This window comes from Python bivittatus, unplaced genomic scaffold, assembly GCF_059951505.1.
Source record: "Python bivittatus isolate LINGU-HERP-01145 unplaced genomic scaffold, Pbiv_v1 ctg000070_np1212, whole genome shotgun sequence".
Classification (NCBI taxonomy): domain Eukaryota; kingdom Metazoa; phylum Chordata; class Lepidosauria; order Squamata; family Pythonidae; genus Python; species Python bivittatus.
The window spans coordinates 32,277,809-32,285,321 of NW_028277034.1; positions in this window are offsets into that span (position 1 = coordinate 32,277,809).

Sequence of the window (7,513 nt, forward strand, 5' to 3'; positions counted from 1 at the left end):
CTTGATTCCCCCTTTTGAAGACACAGGCAATATTTATTCTCTTATAGTCATCTAGTGTTTTATCTGTTCTGTAGAATTTCACAAAGATAATGATTCAGACAGACATCAGCTAGTTTCTTTAGCATCCCAGGAAGCAATTTATCTAGTCTGGAGATACAAATTCTTTCAAAGTAAAGAGATGTTCCTTGACAATGTGTCAGTCAGTCTCAAGTTTCAATCATGTTGCTTCATCTTGCTCTTAATTATTCCTGGTAGAATATACCATTTTTTGATGGAGAAGACTGACCCAAAATAGGAGTTGAGTAGCTCTGCTTTCTTTTGTTAATTTTTGTCTTAATTAGGTAGTTGGTATACTTATTTTCTTTCCCTTTTATTTTGAACTTATCTTAAAAAGCCCTTTGTGTTATTTTTAGTGTCTTTTGGTACCTCAGCTCATTTTGAGCCTTTGCTTTCCTGACATCAGCTCTACAATTCTCCTACCTGACTGTACTCTTCCTTGCTGATCTTGCCCTCTGTATCTGTTTTTTGTTTTGTTTTGTTACATTTTCAAATATTCATTTTTCAAGTATCCACATTGGCTTCTTTTGCTGTCTTTCAATTCAATTTTGGAATTGTTTGCAATAGTGCTTTTGCTCTCTCTTTCAGAAACTTCCATCTATCTTGACCTCCTTTTTCCATTAGTTTCTCTTGGCATGGAATTTTGCTTATCAAGATTGGACAAGACAGTAGGCTTTCACTGTGGTTGCCCTGATACTATGGAACAGGCTTCTCTCAGAGATTAAGACAATACCCCCCTATTAAAACTTTCCTGTTTCAGCTCAGTTTCATTAAGTAGCGAATGAAACATACACATAGTGTATGTTTGCATTTATTTGCATATCTTGTGCTACGTTGTATAGGAATTTGGTATTATTTTTCCTGTTGTCTTTTGATTTGTTGTACGTTGCTCAGAGTCATAAAATTGAGGTAGTTAACAAATATAGCAAATAAATGTAGCCTTACTTTACTTTAAAATTAACCATTCTGAAATTATATATTTATTCTCTCAATTTTCTTGCTACCCGCACTTCCTCAACTAAGTTTTTCCTTAATGATTAGTATCAAGTCACAGATAAGTGATCTTACTCACCTCTGAAGGAGAAAGTTGAGAGCAAAATAAGTATAGAATTTCCTGGAAGGATCATGCTTGACAGACTAAATCTCTCTAAGTATTAGGTATGTAATGCCTCCCACCTCTGTGGCTTCATGCCCCTTTGAAAGATCTGCAATCCACATTCTTCCTTGGTTGGTGGGGCAATAGTAGTTATAATCAGCAATACTTTTGTTTCTTCATTTATTTTAATCTAGATGCTCTCTAAAAGATTGTGAAATTCATTCATTTGGATCTCTGAACAGAAATGGACATTATTAACATATAGTCCAACTCCTCCTCTCTTTCTATTATTTTAAACAAATTATATCCTTCAGTGCAATGGTATCCTTCAGTTCTTCATCTTAAAACAAATTTAGACTTAGAGGGAAAACTGAAAGCAACAAAAAGGGTTTTTTTGGCTATGTCAGGGGAAGGGGTGACTCATATTAGCAGAGGTTATTGAAACATGGTTATTTCTCTCTAGATAAGGATATAGCTGGCTTATTGGTCAAAACCGAAAAAAAGATGCTTGGTTGCCAAAATCACCTTTGCCTTTGACAACAGTAGTAGAAAAAAAATGTTTCTGTGGTGAAAAAAAAAATCATTTATGTCAATATAAACACTATTAAAAAGATAACTATATTTTTATGGGAATGTGCTTGGATCTAACATTGTTCCCTGTATAAGATTATTCACTTCTCCAAGAAGTTTATCTAATGTCAACATGGTTACACTGTAGCTGCTAGTTAACATAGTTGGTGTTTTTAATGAACTGGAGTGATTTTATTATAGTATCCTTTCACATTCTGTACTGCCTGCTTTATACTGATGTTTGATTTTACTATATTCATTGTATTATTTTAACAATAGAAGAACTTTGTTATATAATATAAAATTAAAAGGTGGGATATCAGTGTGATAAATAAATAAATGAATTTGATTTAAACTCTCAAATATTTAAGTGTCATTGAGTTAGCATTAGGCAAATTTGTTTGCATAATCTAGGAAGCCGAGATCAATATAGTTCATACATACTATAAACAGAATGGATAAATCTGAATTTGTTTACCATTTATTTATATATGGATATACAGACAATCAGATACTAATTACATAGCCTTTTGATTATATATCTTGAAAGTGTTCTAAAATATTTAAAATTTGCTTTAAAACATCTTAATAGGATAACAACAACTTACTTTTTAGAACTATATTAGAAATGTTTTTCTGTTTTCATCTGTAGGAGTATCAAGTAATTATAAATACTTTAATATAAGATAAAATGTGATTTCACTGTATGTCAAGTCATATGATATGTTCCTGTGGGTGCTGTGAACTGCATCCAGATTAAGGTTGCAGTACTGTACACTATATAATGTATATACTTTCCTGAGAATAAGTCCTACTGAATTCAGTAAGACTTCTGAGAAAATTTTAAATTTTAATGGAAAAGTCTGCATTACATATTATTAGCTGATACTGTTTTAAAATACAGAGTTATTAAGTATGTTGAAGTAATCTAGTATTAAAGACTGAATGAGTTTGCAGCTGAAATCCTGTTCAGATTCACTGGTGTAAACCAATTTAAATAATTTGGGTTTACTTTTTAGTACATCTTCTAGGCCACTTTTGTCAAATGAAGGTAATTCTTTTTATGGAATCTTGTTTGTGGCTCAAAATACTACAGTATATTAAAATGTTTTGCAAAGACAATGCAGCATTTCAGCACTCTTAATATTACCATAATTCATAAGTGACTGTTATAAGAGCTCTTATGATAAGATTTTAAAATGGCCCAATATTGTAGAATGTTACTTGCTAAAGTTGATTTCAGTTATGAATGTTTCATCTTTTCATATAAATAAAGATGAAAGCAAGCAAATAAAATGTCCTAGCCAAGGACTTTGGTGGACTTCCTTCCAGCATATCATTCCTTCCACTTGCATTGCAGTTGACCGCTGCATACATAATACAACGTCTGGACCTTTTAAATCATAATTGCTTGTTTCTTATAGAATCCTAAGATGCAGTGGGTTGGTTCACATGTCATGCTATGCAGCAATAGCCATATTATGTTTGAAACCAGATTTTTTTATCATTTGAATCCAAAAATAATACAAACTGAAAAGAAGCCATCTTGCCTCAAGTTTACAATTTTTAAATATAAATTCCAATTTTTCAAATAAAACTAAATAAGCAATTTTATAAATGGAGGGAAGTAAAAAGTGGAGATCCTAAAGGATTAGGAAAAAAGCAATGGAAGGGGAACTTGATTGAGGTACAGTGGTACCTCTAGTTACGAACTTAATCCGTTCCATGACTCTGGTTGTAACTCGAGTTGGTCTCAAGTCGAGGTAAAGTTTCCCATAAGGTTCAGTGTAAATACGGTTAATCCGTTCCGCCCTCCGAATTTGGTCACACCACGAGGCAAATTTCCCCATAAGGTTCAATGTAAATACGGCTAAACAGTTCTGAAACATACACATTTTATTTTTAAACCTCAAAAACCTTCCAAACGCCACAAAAACACACCACAAGCCTCACCGAACGTCTCCTTGCTACTGCGATCTCGGCCACAGGAAGCCGCGACCGTGTGGCAGCAGGGAAAATGGCCGCGGATCTGGTTCGTAAGTAGAGGCAGAGTTCGCAAGTAGAGGTAAATTTTTGGGGCCGGAGCTGGTCGTATCTTGAAAAATTCGTAAGGAGGGGCGTTCGTAACTAGAGGTACCACTGTATATGAAATAATGCATGACATGGAGAAAATGAAGTTATTCTTGTCAAAATGAAGAGGTTATTCTCAAAATGCCGGGTGAAGGAATCCATCCAGTTAAGCTGACTAAAAGGAAATTTAGAAACTAGATTAAAAAGTACTTCATTATGGAATTCCTTATTAGAAGATGTGGTGATAAATGACTTTAAAGCCAGGGGAAGGCGGGGGGGGGGGACGGAAGGAAAAATTAAGGAAGACAAGTCTTCCAAGGACCTTAATCCTGAAGCCTCCATGTTACATGCAGGTTGGAGGAGGTATGCTTCCAAATTCTAGTTGCACAGGAACAGTAACAATAGAGTGGTATGCCTTCATCTCCTGGTGTGAGCACCCAGAGTCATTTCCAGAGTCATTGCTCTGGGAAACAAAATGCAGGACCGAAAATGGTCTTTATTCTTACCTTCTGTTTTATTTAATTTACACTGCAATTCTCCTAGTGGATACCTTGCTTTTCAGGGCAATATAACAGAGAAATTATAGTTTGTTAACTTAACAACTAATCATTTATTTGGGGTGTGGCAGACAAAAAAGAATAGTTTGAAGGATGATAAAGTATCTCCTTTATTTTTTGTGTGTCATAGAAATAAGGGGATTTTTGTAACTGAAAGTGTTAGCCATAGGGAGCACTGATTGATCTCCTCAGTGCTTTGAGGCCTATGAAAATGAAGATTGAAACAAGTTGGTTTCAAAATGCTTTATAGAAATAGGGGAGCAGAAACAATAGTGGGTGAAAATGCCCTAATATTAACTATTTGCTCTAGCATGAAAGTAATCTTTTTGATAAAGAAATGCTAGGCAGAAGGATATCTGCTTCTCCACTTAATTCCCTCAATATGATGTGGAACTTAAGTTAGATAGATCACATCATTATACAATAATAATTTCTTGTTATCATCTCTCAAAGAATAAAGCTGATTGGAACATTCAAGGAAAACCCAGTGTGGTAGAATGATTATAATGTTGGATGAGGACTGGAGATTTAAGTTCAAGTCCATTTTTAGCTATAGAAACTGACTGGCTGTGATCCTCTGAACCATTAGTAGGGAAACATGTGACTTGCTTCCCAAATAATCTTAATAGGATTCTGCTTTTCTTATACATCCTCATCTGTTATCCTGCAACAGAGATACCTATGTTTATCACTTCTTACATTGGTTGATACACAAATATGTCTGTATATTTCCATTGTTTTCTGTGGCTTTTTGGAAAGTTTTCATTGTTTCTAAATAGGCAATTTTGCCAATTATGTCTATGTTTCATTAAAATTGCCTGCTGTTGAATAAGCGGTGATCTTTATATAAAACAAGTAAAAATTCCTTAGTGTTACTTTAAAGTAAATCTTATTGAACATAATATGACTTGCCTCTAAAGAAACATTTCTGTTATAGCGATCTTCATTATTATGAAGATAAAAGAACAGGAAATGGTAGAAATACTTGAAAATACAATAGACCAATTTGTTAGGCTACATGAGAAATAATTTGGCAATAATTCATTGCCAATTTAAGATAGTAGACTTAATAACTGAGAAATTAACTACATTCTGTCATGGACTCAAAGTACATATCCATAGTAAAACAATCATTTTATAAAGTAAACTGAAAAATGAAATAAATTCTAATTCTCAATGCTGACATCAGTTTTATGGCTGACAAAAGTTTGTTTTATACCACTCCTGACTTTCTTAAGTGCCCCATGCCTGTGAATCATTTTTCATTCTACTCTGCAAAAATTGCACAGAGTTTATGCAAAAGAAGAAGATAATTTAAAATAATCCCTCCACCCCGAAGATTAGGTAGAAAATATTAATTTGTCTTCATTTTTGTGATGCTGAGAATTTTTCAACACTGCAGCCTTAAGTTGTCTCCCTTACATAAACTAGCTGGATATGAAGCAGATCTGAGAAATCCCTTTCCGCATTTCAACCTTTTCCTCCACTTAGACTATGGTTGTGACCTAAAGTTCGGTCTAGACTACATTTACTACACTCCTAATTTGTGGATTCCTCTGCTTCTTTATCCTCCTGGATCAGTAAAAACTTTTTTTTTTTACAGTTTTACTATTTTTCCTTTCACTTGGGCTAGAAGAAGGTGGCAGAATTCTTGTCAATTTCACCTTATAAATTTAGAAACACACACACAACGCATAATTTCATCATTCCGCCAGTGAACTTGTTAAAAAAAAACCCATGGAGGACAACAACCAGTGACCAGAAGGGAGGTAGAGTTCCTCCTCCAATACACAGAAGCCAACCGGAGTAGCCACAATGAATTGTGGAACAGCAGGTGAATTGGCCAGCACTGCTTGAGCTGGGACAAGACAGCAAATGCTACTTTTGACAAGTAGCAGAAAAAGATGGTAAAGGTTGCTTTCTTAAGGGGCTGAGTTTCCATAGAGCATGACGTGGCCTTGAGAAATGGCTAGTGACCTGTACTTGTGCTGGAACAACTTGGTTATGCAGATGAGCCCCAAGATACTTTTCTCTTTTAAAAGTAGTTGGGAGATAAAACTGGTTCTTTCTTTCAGATTATTACAGGCATAGCCAGATGCATCGAAAGAGGTACTTGGTCCTGCATTTCTACTAAAACAATACTACAAAATTTCTACTAAAATAAGAGAAACTTTTTAATATTCATTTTGATATAATAAAATACATCAGCATTTTCATGACATCATTAAATCTTATTAGATGGAATCCCAACATTCCTATGTTTACCCAAGATTCTGATATCCAGACCAGGCCCACAGATGTTTTGCTGCCTTTTGCAGAAGATGAAATGATGCCCCTGTCAATTTCACAAACAGAAACAATCTGGACTGACGGTTACTGTACTTTAGGTCCTGTGAAGCTGCTGTGACTCTGTTAGATTTTGGAATAGGTCTAGACCTAGTTAGACCTGGTTTAGAAGGTACAGGACTGAGGGAGATGCAGAGTTCTGTCATCCAACCCAGGAGAATGACCCCAGAGGCTCAAGGCCACAGGTGTGGAATGCTATGGCATTTGCTGCCCAAGGCATTTGCCTTGCTCTCCGATAACAAGCCTGGCCCTGTAAAAAGCCTGGGACTAATTTAGTTCTCATTTCTCTAAATAGTTTTAGGCTTCCATCCACCAGATATAGTATGAGAAACTGGTCCAAAATAAATGGTTTCAGCATCAGTAAGCAGCATTGCTTGATTGCCCAGAAAGAATAGTCTATAGGACTGCATTTTTTTTCAAGTTAACATAAAAGAATTTCATTTTGGTTTTGGTGCAATCAAGATGCCACACTTCATGCTGTTGAAACAGAAATAGTTTTTAGCAAACAAAGTAGATTTCTTTGTCTGAAGGTTGATTGTGGTTTGTCTCAAGATTGAGACTGACACATAACATTCTAAATAACAGGCATCACAATCAAATTTTGAATGTCAACATTCAACTGAAAAAAACATGCAGTGATGATTTAAATTTTAACGCTATTGTAACCATACAGTTGACAGTGCAATCTTATCCAGACCTACTCAGAAGTAAACTCTCTTTGTTTGCTTGGATTTACTCCTGTGCAAGTATGCAAGGAGTAAAGGGAGTCTCAGTATTAACTTTCAATGGTTAGGGTAGACTCAAAATGCTTTGCAGC